Source organism: Bufo bufo, chromosome 6 (assembly GCF_905171765.1).
Source record: "Bufo bufo chromosome 6, aBufBuf1.1, whole genome shotgun sequence".
In the NCBI taxonomy this organism is placed as follows: Eukaryota; Metazoa; Chordata; class Amphibia; order Anura; family Bufonidae; genus Bufo; species Bufo bufo.
This window is the reverse complement of record NC_053394.1, coordinates 182,166,029-182,184,689: the sequence shown is the minus strand read 5'-3', so window position 1 is coordinate 182,184,689 and position 18,661 is coordinate 182,166,029. Positions and strand designations below refer to the sequence as shown.

Sequence of the window (18,661 nt, the reverse complement as noted above, 5' to 3'; positions counted from 1 at the left end):
TACTCCCGGATTATAAGGCTGGGTTCACACCTGAGCGTTTTACAGCGTGTTACTACGCGCTGTAAAACGCTCAACAGGCAAAAACCAATGTTTCCCTATGGGCATGGTTCTCACCTGAGCGTTTTACAGCGTGTACGAACACGCTGTAAAACGCCCCAAGAAGTACAGGAGCTTCTTTGGGGTGTATTGTCACGCGTATTGTGACAGTTTTTCATTGGAAGCCTCTGTGGTTAATCACATAAACGCGCGTACTACGCGCGTTTCCAAAATACAAAGACGCCCCAAAATACGCCTCAAAAACGCCCGATAAAAACGGCTGTTAAAAGCGCTTATCGAATACGCTCAGGTGTGAACCCAGCCTAAATGTTTCCAAGGATAATAACCCCTGCCAACTGCCATCTATCCGCTCTCATAACTTCCTGCGTTTGCGGCAGCAATTGATTGCCCCACCTAGGAATATCAGAAACAACTTCTGTAAATTGTGACAGTGCTTTAGCCTCCTTCCATACTGTTTGGGCTAGCTTATGCAGCGGCAGAAGAGGCTTCAGGAATTTAGGGGGCATTTCCAGAACTGAGCATAATGTGTAACAATTCAGGTATTGTTTTAAAAATTACTCCAAGGTGGGCAGGTCATCGGTTGTATACCAGGTATATATGAGCCTTAATGCCATACCGCCCTCTGTTTTGGGACATTTTCATGTATCTAGACTAAGTTTGGCACGAAACCTGCCCCAGATAAAGGCTCTGGTTACGGAGTCTATCTCTTTAAACGCTGATTTGGGAATATGCACCGCCGAGTGTTGAAAAGCGTAAAGGACCTTGGGGAGTATAATAATTTGAATTAGATTAATACGTCCTGCCACTGATAACGGCAATGTCTTCCAGTTTTGAAGATTGTGTCGTATATGCTCAATTAAGGGGTAAATGTTGTGTCAGGGCATGGGAGTATTTTTTTGTGATGTGTATGCCTAGATATTTGAATGCGTCTACCACTTTTAGTTGTTTCACGTGGGAGGGACCTGTCCAGTCTGCCCTGCCGAGAGGCATATGAGACTGATTTAAAGTGGTTGTGCAGGTTTTAAAGTTAACCTCTCCACACCATAGGGCATAACTATATGAATAGTGGGGTCTGATTCTACAACCCCCACTGATCCCAGGAACGGGTCCTGTTACCCCTTTTTATGGTGTAAACCGGATCCGCGGTTTGCGGACTGCAAAAAACGGCACAGTCGTGTGCATGAGGCCTTAAGAGCAGGATATCCATGTATGTGTAAGGCTACTTTCACACTTGCGGTAGCAGGGTCCGGCAGGCTCTTCCAGTGGGGTAACAGCCTGCCAGATCCATACTTACGCTAGCCCACGCTAGTACGCTCCAGCCCCATTCACTATAATGGAGGTGGGCCAGAGGTCTGTCCCAGCACAGCAAGCATGCCGATAGGCGGCCGGACAGAAACTACAGCGGACTTTCTGCGGCACGGTGGGCTAGCGTTAGCATGGATGCGGCAGGCTGTTCCCCCGCTGGAACATCCTGCCAGACCCTGCTACCACAAGTGTGAAAGTAGCCTAAATTCTGCCACATATATGTTTGTGCATTTTACTGAGTGTCTACCATCATACTTCATCTTTAATATTTCTGTTATCACTGTAAGTGCTCATGAACTCGACCGTTGGATATTTTGCAGTCCGCGTATTGCAGATCTGCAAAACATGGATACCGGGTGTGTGCATTCCACATTATGAGGAACAGAACAGCCGGCCTCTAATAGAACAGTCCTATCCTTGTCTGTAATGCCGACAATAATAGGACATGTTCTATAAGCTTATATAACGGCCATGCGGACATACAGACACAGAATGTACATCGATTTATTTTATTTATAAAAACAATTGTGTGCAGGAGCCCTAAGGTGGGCCCCTAGAATCAGTTACACTGATGGGCCCTAAGTACCCCAGCCCAACACTGGTTATCTCTTGGATAACCCCTTAAAAACGTATCAACCACAAAGGAACTTGCTGTTTTTAATCTTCTATTTACTGGCTAACAAGATACAAAGATATATTTTACTTCGAAGGGGTCATCCAACTTCTGCTGTGCTCCTGTGTAGCAGGCACCTGATCTTAGCCAGGTGAGAACGAATCTCTCAGAGCACCAATATGGAGCCTTTCCTAGGAGAACCACTCCACAAGTCCCTGAGGGATACCTCCCTGGCAGACTGGTCCCTGTGTCCTCCTCCCGCTTCCTTTCCTTCTGAATCCACTCGCATAAGTAGTACTACTACCTGATGCCCCTTCTATTCCGGACATGTGACCTCCTCGAGTACACTCACTACACTGTAGGCCCTGCACTCAACTCTGGAGTTCTCGCCTGCAAGCCACAGCCGTAGTATCATCTGCTGAAGCCGAGCAAACAGGCATATAGGTGGGACAACAACATCCGGGTGACGGGAAGGACACTTTAACGAGGGTTCTGTGTAAACTTCATGCGCTGTAAGGACCTTGTGCCAAAGTCACGTGGGTTTCAAGCAGCCGCAGGATGTAGCAGCGGTGTTGTACCCATGCGCTATAGTAACGAAGATTATTAAAATAATAACTAAGTTTAATGATCGTGTCAAATCTGAGGCGCATGGTCACTTTGAAATGAAGGCTTTCTATGTCACGTGCCCCTGTGACGTCAGCAGGTCCTTACTGCGCATGGAGTTTAGACACTACGTTTAATGAAACTGGCAGTGGGTAATGTAATATATCCTGTGCTGTGATTACAGGAGGAGCAAGTTCTGGTGTTCTTTCTGGTTATTATACTAGAAGGGGGTAAACTGTTGGCGGTTGCATATTATAATACAGGAAAAGTCCACACTGCCTGGGTTTGGTGATTAAAATACAGAAGGATGAGATTTCTGTCCTTGGATGTTCCAGTGTGGGAGAAGCAACCCCTGTCCTGTCTGTGTCTGGTTAATGTGCCACAGAAGGAGCAGGTAGTGATTGGACTTGTTGCAGGTTATTTATTATACAGGTGGAGTAGATGATGGGGTTGTCTCTACATCAGGGTGTCTGTAGGGGATGTGTACTGTACAGGAGGAGCTGGCTGTGGTGTCATCTGTGTGCTGTTATAATACAGGAAGAGTAGAACCTGTCCTATAATATTACAGGAGGAGCAGGCTGTGGTGTCATCCGTGTGCTGTTATAATACAGGAAGAGTAGAACCTATCCTATAATATTACAGGATGAGCAGGCTGTGGTGTCATCCGTGTGCTGTTATAATACAGGAAGAGTAGAACCTGTCCTATAATATTACAGGAGGAGCAGGCTGTAGTGTCATCCGTGTGCTGTTATAATACAGGAAGAGTAGAACCTGTCCTATAATATTACAGGAGGAGCAGGCTGTGGTGTCATCCGTGTGCTGTTATAATACAGGAAGAGTAGAACCTGTCCTATAATATTACAGGAGGAGCTGGCTGTGGTGTCATCTGTGTGCTGTTATAATACAGGAAGAGTAGAACCTGTCCTATAATATTACAGGAGGAGCAGGCTGTAGTGTCATCTGTATAATAGGAAGAGTAGAACCTGTCCTATAATATTACAGGAGGAGCAGGCTGTGGTGTCATCCGTGTGCTGTTATAATACAGGAAGAGTAGAACCTGTCTTATAATATTATAGGAGGAGCTGGCTGTGGTGTTATCCGTGTGCTGTTATAATACAGGAAGAGTAGAACCTGTCCTATAATATTACAGGAGGAGCAGGCTGCGGTGTCATCCGTGTGCTGTTATAATACAGGAAGAGTAGAACCTGTCCTATAATATTACAGGAGGAGCAGGCTGTGGTGTCATCCATGTGCTGTTATAATACAGGAAGAGTAGAACCTGTCCTATAATATTACAGGAGGAGCAGGCTGTGGTGTCATCCGTGTGCTGTTATAATACAGGAAGAGTAGAACCTGTCCTATAATATTACAGGAGGAGCAGGCTGTGGTGTCATCCGTGTGCTGTTATAATACAGGAAGAGTAGAACCTGTCCTATAATATTACAGGAGGAGCAGGCTGTGGTGTCATCCGTGTGCTGTTATAATACAGGAGGAGTAGAACCTGTCCTATAATATTACAGGAGGAGCAGGCTGTGGTGTCATCCGTGTGCTGTTATAATACAGGAAGAGTAGAAGCTGTCCTATAATATTACAGGAGGAGCTGGCTGTGGTGTCATCCGTGTGCTGTTATAATACAGGAAGAGTAGAACCTGTCCTATAATATTACAGGAGGAGCTGGCTGTGGTGTCATCCGTGTGCTGTTATAATACAGGAAGAGTAGAACCTGTCCTATAATATTACAGGAGGAGCAGGCTGCAGTGTCATCCGTGTGCTGTTATAATACAGGAAGAGTAGAACCTGTCCTATAATATTACAGGAGGAGCAGGCTGTAGTGTCATCCGTGTGCTGTTATAATACAGGAAGAGTAGAACCTGTCCTATAATATTACAGGAGGAGCAGGCTGTGGTGTCATCCGTGTGCTGTTATAATACAGGAAGAGTAGAACCTGTCCTATAATATTACAGGAGGAGCAGGCTGCAGTGTCATCCGTGTGCTGTTATAATACAGGAAGAGTAGAACCTGTCCTATAATATTACAGGAGGAGCAGGCTGTAGTGTCATCCGTGTGCTGTTATAATACAGGAAGAGTAGAACCTGTCCTATAATATTACAGGAGGAGCAGGCTGTGGTGTCATCTGTGTGCTGTTATAATACAGGAAGAGTAGAACCTGTCCTATAATATTACAGGAGGCGCAGGCTGCAGTGTCATCCGTGTGCTGTTATAATACAGGAAGAGTAGAACCTGTCCTATAATATTACAGGAGGAGCAGGCTGTAGTGTCATCCGTGTGCTGTTATAATACAGGAAGAGTAGAACCTGTCCTATAATATTACAGGAGGAGCAGGCTGTGGTGTCATCTGTGTGCTGTTATAATACAGGAAGAGTAGAACCTGTCCTATAATATTACAGGAGGAGCAGGCTGCAGTGTCATCCGTGTGCTGTTATAATACAGGAAGAGTAGAACCTGTCCTATAATATTACAGGAGGAGCAGGCTGCAGTGTCATCCGTGTGCTGTTATAATACAGGAAGAGTAGAACCTGTCCTATAATATTACAGGAGGAGCAGGCTGTGGTGTCATCCATGTGCTGTTATAATACAGGAAGAGTAGAACCTGTCCTATAATATTACAGGAGGAGCAGGCTGTAGTGTCATCCGTGTGCTGTTATATTACAGGAAGAGTAGAACCTGTCCTATAATATTACAGGAGGAGCTGGCTGTGGTGTCATCCATGTGCTGTTATAATACAGGAAGAGTAGAACCTGTCCTATAATATTACAGGAGGAGCTGGCTGTGGTGTCATCCGTGTGCTGTTATAATACAGGAAGAGTAGAATCTGTCCTATAATATTACAGGAGGAGCTGGCTGTGGTGTCATCCGTGTGCTGTTATAATACAGGAAGAGTAGAACCTGTCCTATAATATTACAGGAGGAGCTGGCTGTAGTGTCATCCGTGTGCTGTTATAATACAGGAAGAGTAGAACCTGTCCTATAATATTACAGGAGGAGCAGGCTGTGGTGTCATCCGTGTGCTGTTATAATACAGGAAGAGTAGAACCTGTCCTATAATATTACAGGAGGAGCAGGCTGTAGTGTCATCCGTGTGCTGTTATAATACAGGAAGAGTAGAATCTGTCCTATAATATTACATGAGGAGCTGGCTGTGGTGTCATCCGTGTGCTGTTATAATACAGGAAGAGTAGAACCTGTCCTATAATATTACAGGAGGAGCAGGCTGTGGTGTCATCCATGTGCTGTTATAATACAGGAAGAGTAGAACCTGTCCTATAATATTACAGGAGGAGCAGGCTGTAGTGTCATCCGTGTGCTGTTATATTACAGGAAGAGTAGAACCTGTCCTATAATATTACAGGAGGAGCTGGCTGTGGTGTCATCCGTGTGCTGTTATAATACAGGAAGAGTAGAACCTGTCCTATAATATTACAGGAGGAGCAGGCTGTAGTGTCATCCGTGTGCTGTTATAATACAGGAAGAGTAGAACCTGTCCTATAATATTACAGGAGGAGCAGGCTGTGGTGTCATCCGTGTGCTGTTATAATACAGGAAGAGTAGAACCTGTCCTATAATATTACAGGAGGAGCAGGCTGTGGTGTCATCCGTGTGCTGTTATAATACAGGAAGAGTAGAATCTGTCCTATAATATTACATGAGGAGCTGGCTGTGGTGTCATCCGTGTGCTGTTATAATACAGGAAGAGTAGAACCTGTCCTATAATATTACAGGAGGAGCAGGCTGTGGTGTCATCCATGTGCTGTTATAATACAGGAAGAGTAGAACCTGTCCTATAATATTACAGGAGGAGCAGGCTGTAGTGTCATCCGTGTGCTGTTATATTACAGGAAGAGTAGAACCTGTCCTATAATATTACAGGAGGAGCTGGCTGTGGTGTCATCCGTGTGCTGTTATAATACAGGAAGAGTAGAATCTGTCCTATAATATTACAGGAGGAGCTGGCTGTGGTGTCATCCGTGTGCTGTTATAATACAGGAAGAGTAGAACCTGTCCTATAATATTACAGGAGGAGCAGGCTGTAGTGTCATCCGTGTGCTGTTATAATACAGGAAGAGTAGAACCTGTCCTATAATATTACAGGAGGAGCAGGCTGTGGTGTCATCCATGTGCTGTTATAATACAGGAAGAGTAGAACCTGTCCTATAATATTACAGGAGGAGCAGGCTGTGGTGTCATCCGTGTGCTGTTATAATACAGGAAGAGTAGAACCTGTCCTATAATATTACAGGAGGAGCAGGCTGTGGTGTCATCCGTGTGCTGTTATAATACAGGAAGAGTAGAACCTGTCCTATAATATTACAGGAGGAGCAGGCTGTGGTGTCATCCGTGTGCTGTTATAATACAGGAGGAGTAGAACCTGTCCTATAATATTACAGGAGGAGCAGGCTGTGGTGTCATCCGTGTGCTGTTATAATACAGGAAGAGTAGAAGCTGTCCTATAATATTACAGGAGGAGCTGGCTGTGGTGTCATCCGTGTGCTGTTATAATACAGGAAGAGTAGAACCTGTCCTATAATATTACAGGAGGAGCTGGCTGTGGTGTCATCCGTGTGCTGTTATAATACAGAAAGAGTAGAACCTGTCCTATAATATTACAGGGGGAGCAGGCTGCAGTGTCATCCGTGTGCTGTTATAATACAGGAAGAGTAGAACCTGTCCTATAATATTACAGGAGGAGCAGGCTGTAGTGTCATCCGTGTGCTGTTATAATACAGGAAGAGTAGAACCTGTCCTATAATATTACAGGAGGAGCAGGCTGTGGTGTCATCCGTGTGCTGTTATAATACAGGAAGAGTAGAACCTGTCCTATAATATTACAGGAGGAGCAGGCTGCAGTGTCATCCGTGTGCTGTTATAATACAGGAAGAGTAGAACCTGTCCTATAATATTACAGGAGGAGCAGGCTGTAGTGTCATCCGTGTGCTGTTATAATACAGGAAGAGTAGAACCTGTCCTATAATATTACAGGAGGAGCAGGCTGTGGTGTCATCTGTGTGCTGTTATAATACAGGAAGAGTAGAACCTGTCCTATTATATTACAGGAGGAGCAGGCTGTAGTGTCATCCGTGTGCTGTTATAATACAGGAAGAGTAGAACCTGTCCTATAATATTACAGGAGGAGCAGGCTGTAGTGTCATCCGTGTGCTGTTATAATACAGGAAGAGTAGAACCTGTCCTATAATATTACAGGAGGAGCAGGCTGTGGTGTCATCTGTGTGCTGTTATAATACAGGAAGAGTAGAACCTGTCCTATAATATTACAGGAGGAGCAGGCTGCGGTGTCATCCGTGTGCTGTTATAATACAGGAAGAGTAGAACCTGTCCTATAATATTACAGGAGGAGCAGGCTGCAGTGTCATCCGTGTGCTGTTATAATACAGGAAGAGTAGAACCTGTCCTATAATATTACAGGAGGAGCAGGCTGTGGTGTCATCCATGTGCTGTTATAATACAGGAAGAGTAGAACCTGTCCTATAATATTACAGGAGGAGCAGGCTGTAGTGTCATCCGTGTGCTGTTATATTACAGGAAGAGTAGAACCTGTCCTATAATATTACAGGAGGAGCTGGCTGTGGTGTCATCCATGTGCTGTTATAATACAGGAAGAGTAGAACCTGTCCTATAATATTACAGGAGGAGCTGGCTGTGGTGTCATCCGTGTGCTGTTATAATACAGGAAGAGTAGAATCTGTCCTATAATATTACAGGAGGAGCTGGCTGTGGTGTCATCCGTGTGCTGTTATAATACAGGAAGAGTAGAACCTGTCCTATAATATTACAGGAGGAGCAGGCTGTAGTGTCATCCGTGTGCTGTTATAATACAGGAAGAGTAGAACCTGTCCTATAATATTACAGGAGGAGCAGGCTGTGGTGTCATCCGTGTGCTGTTATAATACAGGAAGAGTAGAACCTGTCCTATAATATTACAGGAGGAGCAGGCTGTAGTGTCATCCGTGTGCTGTTATAATACAGGAAGAGTAGAATCTGTCCTATAATATTACATGAGGAGCTGGCTGTGGTGTCATCCGTGTGCTGTTATAATACAGGAAGAGTAGAACCTGTCCTATAATATTACAGGAGGAGCAGGCTGTGGTGTCATCCATGTGCTGTTATAATACAGGAAGAGTAGAACCTGTCATATAATATTACAGGAGGAGCAGGCTGTAGTGTCATCCGTGTGCTGTTATATTACAGGAAGAGTAGAACCTGTCCTATAATATTACAGGAGGAGCTGGCTGTGGTGTCATCCGTGTGCTGTTATAATACAGGAAGAGTAGAACCTGTCCTATAATATTACAGGAGGAGCAGGCTGTAGTGTCATCCGTGTGCTGTTATAATACAGGAAGAGTAGAACCTGTCCTATAATATTACAGGAGGAGCAGGCTGTGGTGTCATCCGTGTGCTGTTATAATACAGGAAGAGTAGAACCTGTCCTATAATATTACAGGAGGAGCAGGCTGTAGTGTCATCCGTGTGCTGTTATAATACAGGAAGAGTAGAATCTGTCCTATAATATTACATGAGGAGCTGGCTGTGGTGTCATCCGTGTGCTGTTATAATACAGGAAGAGTAGAACCTGTCCTATAATATTACAGGAGGAGCAGGCTGTGGTGTCATCCATGTGCTGTTATAATACAGGAAGAGTAGAACCTGTCCTATAATATTACAGGAGGAGCAGGCTGTAGTGTCATCCGTGTGCTGTTATATTACAGGAAGAGTAGAACCTGTCCTATAATATTACAGGAGGAGCTGGCTGTGGTGTCATCCGTGTGCTGTTATAATACAGGAAGAGTAGAATCTGTCCTATAATATTACAGGAGGAGCTGGCTGTGGTGTCATCCGTGTGCTGTTATAATACAGGAAGAGTAGAACCTGTCCTATAATATTACAGGAGGAGCAGGCTGTAGTGTCATCCGTGTGCTGTTATAATACAGGAAGAGTAGAACCTGTCCTATAATATTACAGGAGGAGCAGGCTGTGGTGTCATCCGTGTGCTGTTATAATACAGGAAGAGTAGAACCTGTCCTATAATATTACAGGAGGTGCAGGCTGTAGTGTCATCCGTGTGCTGTTATAATACAGGAAGAGTAGAACCTGTCCTATAATATTACAGGAGGAGCAGGCTGTGGTGTCATCCGTGTGCTGTTATAATACAGAAAGAGTAGAACCTGTCCTATAATATTACAGGAGGAGCAGACTGTGGTGTCATCTGTGTGCTGTTATAATACAGGAAGAGTAAAACCTGTCCTATAATATTACAGGAGGAGCAGGCTGTGGTGTCATCCATGTGCTGTTATAATACAGGAAGAGTAGAACCTGTCCTATAATATTACAGGAGGAGCAGGCTGTGGTGTCATCCGTGTGCTGTTATAATACAGGAAGAGTAGAACCTGTCCTATAATATTACAGGAGGAGCAGGCTGTGGTGTCATCCGTGTGCTGTTATAATACAGGAAGAGTAGAACCTGTCCTATAATATTACAGGAGGAGCAGGCTGTGGTGTCATCCGTGTGCTGTTATAATACAGGAGGAGCAGGCTGTGGTGTCATCCGTGTGCTGTTATAATACAGAAAGAGTAGAACCTGTCCTATAATATTACAGGAGGAGCAGGCTGTGGTGTCATCCGTGTGCTGTTATAATACAGGAAAAGTAGAACCTGTCCTATAATATTACAGGAGGAGCAGGCTGTGGTGTCATCCGTGTGCTGTTATAATACAGGAAGAGTAGAACCTGTCCTATAATATTACAGGAGGAGCAGGCTGTGGTGTCATCTGTGTGCTTTTATAATACAGAAAGAGTAGAACCTGTCCTATAATATTACAGGAGGAGCAGGTTGTGGTGTCATCTATGTGCTGTTATAATACAGGAAGAGTAGAACCTGTCCTATAATATTACAGGAGGAGCAGGCTGTGGTGTCATCTGTGTGCTGTTATAATACAGGAAGAGTAGAACCTGTCCTATAATATTACAGGAGGAGCAGGCTGTAGTGTCATTTGTGTGCTGTTATAATACAGAAAGAGTAGAACCTGTCCTATAATATTACAGGAGGAGCAGGCTGTAGTGTCATCTGTGTGCTGTTATAATACAGAAAGAGTAGAACCTGTCCTATAATATTACAGGAGGAGCAGGCTGTAGTGTCATCTGTATAATAGGAAGAGTAGAACCTGTCCTATAATATTACAGGAGGAGCAGGCTGTAGTGTCATCTGTGTGCTGTTATAATACAGAAAGAGTAGAACCTGTCCTATAATATTACAGGAGGAGCAGGCTGTAGTGTCATCTGTATAATAGGAAGAGTATAACCTGTCCTATAATATTACAGGAGGAGCAGGCTGTGGTGTCATCCGTGTGCTGTTATAATACAGGAAGAGTAGAACCTGTCCTATAATATTACAGGAGGAGCAGGCTGTGGTGTCATCCGTGTGCTGTTATAACACAGAAAGAGTAGAACCTGTCCTATAATATTACAGGAGGAGCAGGCTGTAGTGTCATCTGTGTGCTGTTATAATACAGAAAGAGTAGAACCTGTCCTATAATATTACAGGAGGAGCTGGCTGTGGTGACATCCGTGTGCTGTTATAATACAGAAAGAGTAGAACCTGTCCTATAATATTACAGGAGGAGCAGGCTGTGGTGTCATCCGTGTGCTGTTATAATACAGGAAGAGTAGAACCTGTCCTATAATATTACAGGAGGAGCAGGCTGTGGTGTCATCCGTGTGCTGTTATAATACAGGAAGAGTAGAACCTGTCCTATAATATTACAGGAGGAGCAGGCTGTGGTGTCATCCGTGTGCTGTTATGATACAGGAAGAGTAGAACCTGTCCTATAATATTACAGGAGGAGCTGGCTGTGGTGTCATCCGTGTGCTGTTATAATACAGGAAGAGTAGAACCTGTCCTATAATATTACAGGAGGAGCAGGCTGTGGTGTCATCCGTGTGCTGTTATAATACAGGAGGAGTAGAACCTGTCCTATAATATTACAGGAGGAGCAGGCTGTGGTGTCATCCGTGTGCTGTTATAATACAGGAAGAGTAGAATCTGTCCTATAATATTACATGAGGAGCTGGCTGTGGTGTCATCCGTGTGCTGTTATAATACAGGAAGAGTAGAACCTGTCCTATAATATTACAGGAGGAGCAGGCTGCAGTGTCATCCGTGTGCTGTTATAATACAGGAAGAGTAGAACCTGTCCTATAATATTACAGGAGGAGCAGGCTGTAGTGTCATCCGTGTGCTGTTATAATACAGGAAGAGTAGAACCTGTCCTACAATATTACAGGAGGAGCAGGCTGTGGTGTCATCTGTGTGCTGTTATAATACAGGAAGAGTAGAACCTGTCCTATAATATTACAGGAGGAGCAGGCTGCGGTGTCATCCATGTGCTGTTATAATACAGGAAGAGTAGAACCTGTCCTATAATATTACAGGAGGAGCAGACTGCAGTGTCATCCGTGTGCTGTTATAATACAGGAAGAGTAGAACCTGTCCTTTAATATTACAGGAGGAGCAGGCTGTGGTGTCATCCGTGTGCTGTTATAATACAGGAAGAGTAGAACCTGTCCTATAATATTACAGGAGGAGCAGGCTGTAGTGTCATCCGTGTGCTGTTATATTACAGGTAGAGTAGAACCTGTCCTATAATATTACAGGAGGAGCTGGCTGTGATGTCATCCATGTGCTGTTATAATACAGGAAGAGTAGAACCTGTCCTATAATATTACAGAAGGAGCTGGCTGTGGTGTCATCCGTGTGCTGTTATAATACAGGAAGAGTAGAATCTGTCCTATAATATTACAGGAGGAGCTGGCTGTGGTGTCATCCGTGTGCTGTTATAATACAGGAAGAGTAGAACCTGTCCTATAATATTACAGGAGGAGCAGGCTGTAGTGTCATCCGTGTGCTGTTATAATACAGGAAGAGTAGAACCTGTCCTATAATATTACAGGAGGAGCAGGCTGTGGTGTCATCCGTGTGCTGTTATAATACAGAAAGAGTAGAACCTGTCCTAGAATATTACAGGAGGAGCAGACTGTGGTGTCATCTGTGTGCTGTTATAATACAGGAAGAGTAAAACCTGTCCTATAATATTACAGGAGGAGCAGGCTGTGGTGTCATCCGTGTGCTGTTATAATACAGGAAGAGTAGAACCTGTCCTATAATATTACAGGAGGAGCAGGCTGTGGTGTCATCCGTGTGCTGTTATAATACAGGAAGAGTAGAACCTGTCCTATAATATTACAGGAGGAGCAGGCTGTAGTGTCATCCGTGTGCTGTTATATTACAGGTAGAGTAGAACCTGTCCTATAATATTACAGGAGGAGCTGGCTGTGATGTCATCCATGTGCTGTTATAATACAGGAAGAGTAGAACCTGTCCTATAATATTACACAAGGAGCTGGCTGTGGTGTCATCCGTGTGCTGTTATAATACAGGAAGAGTAGAATCTGTCCTATAATATTACAGGAGGAGCTGGCTGTGGTGTCATCCGTGTGCTGTTATAATACAGGAAGAGTAGAACCTGTCCTATAATATTACAGGAGGAGCAGGCTGTAGTGTCATCCGTGTGCTGTTATAATACAGGAAGAGTAGAACCTGTCCTATAATATTACAGGAGGAGCAGGCTGTGGTGTCATCCGTGTGCTGTTATAATACAGAAAGAGTAGAACCTGTCCTAGAATATTACAGGAGGAGCAGACTGTGGTGTCATCTGTGTGCTGTTATAATACAGGAAGAGTAAAACCTGTCCTATAATATTACAGGAGGAGCAGGCTGTGGTGTCATCCGTGTGCTGTTATAATACAGGAAGAGTAGAACCTGTCCTATAATATTACAGGAGGAGCAGGCTGTGGTGTCATCCGTGTGCTGTTATAATACAGGAAGAGTAGAACCTGTCCTATAATATTACAGGAGGAGCAGGCTGTGGTGTCATCCGTGTGCTGTTATAATACAGGAAGAGTAGAACCTGTCCTATAATATTACAGGAGGAGCAGACTGTGGTGTCATCTGTGTGCTGTTATAATACAGGAAGAGTAGAACCTGTCCTATAATATTACAGGAGGAGCAGGCTGTGGTGTCATCTGTGTGCTGTTATAATACAGGAAGAGTAGAACCTGTCCTATAATATTACAGGAGGAGCAGGCTGTGGTGTCATCCGTGTGCTGTTATAATACAGAAAGAGTAGAACCTGTCCTATAATATTACAGGAGGAGCAGGTTGTGGTGTCATCTATGTGCTGTTATAATACAGGAAGAGTAGAACCTGTCCTATAATATTACAGGAGGAGCAGGCTGTGGTGTCATCTGTGTGCTGTTATAATACAGGAAGAGTAGAACCTGTCCTATAATATTACAGGAGGAGCAGACTGTGGTGTCATCTGTGTGCTGTTATAATACAGGAAGAGTAGAACCTGTCCTATAATATTACAGGAGGATCAGGCTGTGGTGTCATCCGTGTGCTGTTATAATACAGGAAGAGTAGAACCTGTCCTATAATATTACAGGAGGAGCAGGTTGTGGTGTCATCTATGTGCTGTTATAATACAGGAAGAGTAGAATCTGTCCTATAATATTACAGGAGGATCAGGCTGTGGTGTCATCCGTGTGCTGTTATAATACAGGAAGAGTAGAACCTGTCCTATAATATTACAGGAGGAGCAGGTTGTGGTGTCATCTGTGTGCTGTTATAATACAGGAAGAGTAGAACCTGTCCTATAATATTACAGGAGAAGCTGGCTGTGGTGTCATCTGTGTGCTGTTATAATACAGGAAGAGTAGAACCTGTCCTATAATATTACAGGAGGAGCAGGCTGTGGTGTCATCCGTGTGCTGTTATAATACAGGAAGAGTAGAACCTGTCCTATAATATTACAGGAGGAGCAGGCTGTAGTGTCATCCGTGTGCTGTTATATTACAGGTAGAGTAGAACCTGTCCTATAATATTACAGGAGGAGCTGGCTGTGGTGTCATCCATGTGCTGTTATAATACAGGAAGAGTAGAACCTGTCCTATAATATTACAGAAGGAGCTGGCTGTGGTGTCATCTGTGTGCTGTTATAATACAGGAAGAGTAGAACCTGTCCTATAATATTACAGGAGGAGCAGGCTGTGGTGTCATCCGTGTGCTGTTATAATACAGGAAGAGTAGAATCTGTCCTATAATATTACAGGAGGAGCTGGCTGTGGTGTCATCCGTGTGCTGTTATAATACAGGAAGAGTAGAACCTGTCCTATAATATTACAGGAGGAGCAGGCTGTAGTGTCATCCGTGTGCTGTTATAATACAGGAAGAGTAGAACCTGTCCTATAATATTACAGGAGGAGCAGGCTGTGGTGTCATCCGTGTGCTGTTATAATACAGGAAGAGTAGAACCTGTCCTATAATATTACAGGAGGAGCTGGCTGTGGTGTCATCCGTGTGCTGTTATAATACAGGAAGAGTAGAACCTGTCCTATAATATTACAGGGGGAGCAGGCTGCAGTGTCATCCGTGTGCTGTTATAATACAGGAAGAGTAGAACCTGTCCTATAATATTACAGGAGGAGCAGGCTGTAGTGTCATCCGTGTGCTGTTATAATACAGGAAGAGTAGAACCTGTCCTATAATATTACAGGAGGAGCTGGCTGTGGTGTCATCCGTGTGCTGTTATAATACAGGAAGAGTAGAACCTGTCCTATAATATTACAGGAGGAGCTGGCTGTGGTGTCATCCGTGTGCTGTTATAATACAGGAAGAGTAGAACCTGTCCTATAATATTACAGGGGGAGCAGGCTGCAGTGTCATCCGTGTGCTGTTATAATACAGGAAGAGTAGAACCTGTCCCTATAATATTACAGGAGGAGCAGGCTGTAGTGTCATCCGTGTGCTGTTATAATACAGGAAGAGTAGAACCTGTCCTATAATATTACAGGAGGAGCAGGCTGTGGTGTCATCCGTGTGCTGTTATAATACAGGAAGAGTAGAACCTGTCCTATAATATTACAGGAGGAGCAGGCTGCAGTGTCATCCGTGTGCTGTTATAATACAGGAAGAGTAGAACCTGTCCTATAATATTACAGGAGGAGCAGGCTGTAGTGTCATCCGTGTGCTGTTATAATACAGGAAGAGTAGAACCTGTCCTATAATATTACAGGAGGAGCAGGCTGTGGTGTCATCTGTGTGCTGTTATAATACAGGAAGAGTAGAACCTGTCCTATAATATTACAGGAGGAGCAGGCTGCAGTGTCATCCGTGTGCTGTTATAATACAGGAAGAGTAGAACCTGTCCTATAATATTACAGGAGGAGCAGGCTGTAGTGTCATCCGTGTGCTGTTATAATACAGGAAGAGTAGAACCTGTCCTATAATATTACAGGAGGAGCAGGCTGTGGTGTCATCTGTGTGCTGTTATAATACAGGAAGAGTAGAACCTGTCCTATAATATTACAGGAGGAGCAGGCTGCGGTGTCATCCGTGTGCTGTTATAATACAGGAAGAGTAGAACCTGTCCTATAATATTACAGGAGGAGCAGGCTGCAGTGTCATCCGTGTGCTGTTATAATACAGGAAGAGTAGAACCTGTCCTATAATATTACAGGAGGAGCAGGCTGTGGTGTCATCCATGTGCTGTTATAATACAGGAAGAGTAGAACCTGTCCTATAATATTACAGGAGGAGCAGGCTGTAGTGTCATCCGTGTGCTGTTATATTACAGGAAGAGTAGAACCTGTCCTATAATATTTCAGGAGGAGCTGGCTGTGGTGTCATCCATGTGCTGTTATAATACAGGAAGAGTAGAACCTGTCCTATAATATTACAGGAGGAGCTGGCTGTGGTGTCATCCGTGTGCTGTTATAATACAGGAAGAGTAGAATCTGTCCTATAATATTACAGGAGGAGCTGGCTGTGGTGTCATCCGTGTGCTGTTATAATACAGGAAGAGTAGAACCTGTCCTATAATATTACAGGAGGAGCAGGCTGTAGTGTCATCCGTGTGCTGTTATAATACAGGAAGAGTAGAACCTGTCCTATAATATTACAGGAGGAGCAGGCTGTGGTGTCATCCGTGTGCTGTTATAATACAGGAAGAGTAGAAACCTGTCCTATAATATTACAGGAGGAGCAGGCTGTGGTGTCATCCGTGTGCTGTTATAATACAGGAAGAGTAGAATCTGTCCTATAATATTACATGAGGAGCTGGCTGTGGTGTCATCCGTGTGCTGTTATAATACAGGAAGAGTAGAACCTGTCCTATAATATTACAGGAGGAGCAGGCTGTGGTGTCATCCATGTGCTGTTATAATACAGGAAGAGTAGAACCTGTCATATAATATTACAGGAGGAGCAGGCTGTAGTGTCATCCGTGTGCTGTTATATTACAGGAAGAGTAGAACCTGTCCTATAATATTACAGGAGGAGCTGGCTGTGGTGTCATCCGTGTGCTGTTATAATACAGGAAGAGTAGAACCTGTCCTATAATATTACAGGAGGAGCAGGCTGTAGTGTCATCCGTGTGCTGTTATAATACAGGAAGAGTAGAACCTGTCCTATAATATTACAGGAGGAGCAGGCTGTGGTGTCATCCGTGTGCTGTTATAATACAGGAAGAGTAGAACCTGTCCTATAATATTACAGGAGGAGCAGGCTGTAGTGTCATCCGTGTGCTGTTATAATACAGGAAGAGTAGAATCTGTCCTATAATATTACAGGAGGAGCTGGCTGTGGTGTCATCCGTGTGCTGTTATAATACAGGAAGAGTAGAACCTGTCCTATAATATTACAGGAGGAGCTGGCTGTGGTGTCATCCGTGTGCTGTTATAATACAGGAAGAGTAGAACCTGTCCTATAATATTACAGGAGGAGCAGGCTGTAGTGTCATCCGTGTGCTGTTATATTACAGGAAGAGTAGAACCTGTCCTATAATATTACAGGAGGAGCTGGCTGTGGTGTCATCCGTGTGCTGTTATAATACAGGAAGAGTAGAATCTGTCCTATAATATTACAGGAGGAGCTGGCTGTGGTGTCATCCGTGTGCTGTATAATACAGGAAGAGTAGAACCTGTCCTATAATATTACAGGAGGAGCAGGCTGTGGTGTCATCCGTGTGCTGTTATAATACAGGAAGAGTAGAACCTGTCCTATAATATTACAGGAGGAGCAGGCTGTGGTGTCATCCGTGTGCTGTTATAATACAGGAAGAGTAGAACCTGTCCTATAATATTACAGGAGGAGCAGGCTGTAGTGTCATCCGTGTGCTGTTATAATACAGGAAGAGTAGAACCTGTCCTAGAATATTACAGGAGGAGCAGGCTGTGGTGTCATCCGTGTGCTGTTATAATACAGAAAGAGTAGAACCTGTCCTATAATATTACAGGAGGAGCAGACTGTGGTGTCATCTGTGTGCTGTTATAATACAGGAAGAGTAAAACCTGTCCTATAATATTACAGGAGGAGCAGGCTGTGGTGTCATCCATGTGCTGTTATAATACAGGAAGAGTAGAACCTGTCCTATAATATTACAGGAGGAGCAGGCTGTGGTGTCATCCGTGTGCTGTTATAATACAGGAAGAGTAGAACCTGTCCTATAATATTACAGGAGGAGCAGGCTGTGGTGTCATCCGTGTGCTGTTATAATACAGGAAGAGTAGAACCTGTCCTATATATTACAGGAGGAGCAGGCTGTGGTGTCATCCGTTGTGCTGTTATAATACAGGAGGAGCAGGCTGTGGTGTCATCCGTGTGCTGTTATAATACAGAAAGAGTAGAACCTGTCCTATAATATTACAGGAGGAGCAGGCTGTGGTGTCATCCGTGTGCTGTTATAATACAGGAAAAGTAGAACCTGTCCTATAATATTACAGAGGAGCAGGCTGTGGTGTCATCCGTGTGCTTGTTATAATACAGGAAGAGTAGAACCTGTCCTATAATATTACAGGAGAGGAGCAGGCTGGTGGTGTCATCTGTGTGCTTTTATAATACAGAAAGAGTAGAACCATGTCCTATAATATTACAGGAGGAGCAGGTTGTGGTGTCATCTATGTGCTGTTATAATACAGGAAGAGTAGAACCTGTCCT

The 18,661-nt window shown here is 44.1% G+C and overlaps 1 protein-coding gene across 2 annotated transcripts in view; it reads left to right on the top strand.

Annotated features, from left to right (window-relative positions):
• Window positions 1–2,693: 2,693 nt before the first annotated feature.
• The window catches only part of LOC121005277 (gastrula zinc finger protein XlCGF66.1-like), an 87,822-nt gene continuing 71,854 nt past the window's right edge, over window positions 2,694–18,661 (top strand). Inside the window, exon 1 of one of the 2 annotated variants that reach the window (XM_040437914.1) lies at window positions 2,694–2,730. The gene's annotated coding sequence lies outside the window, so the exon portion shown is untranslated. The other variant, XM_040437912.1, reaches the window with a different exon arrangement.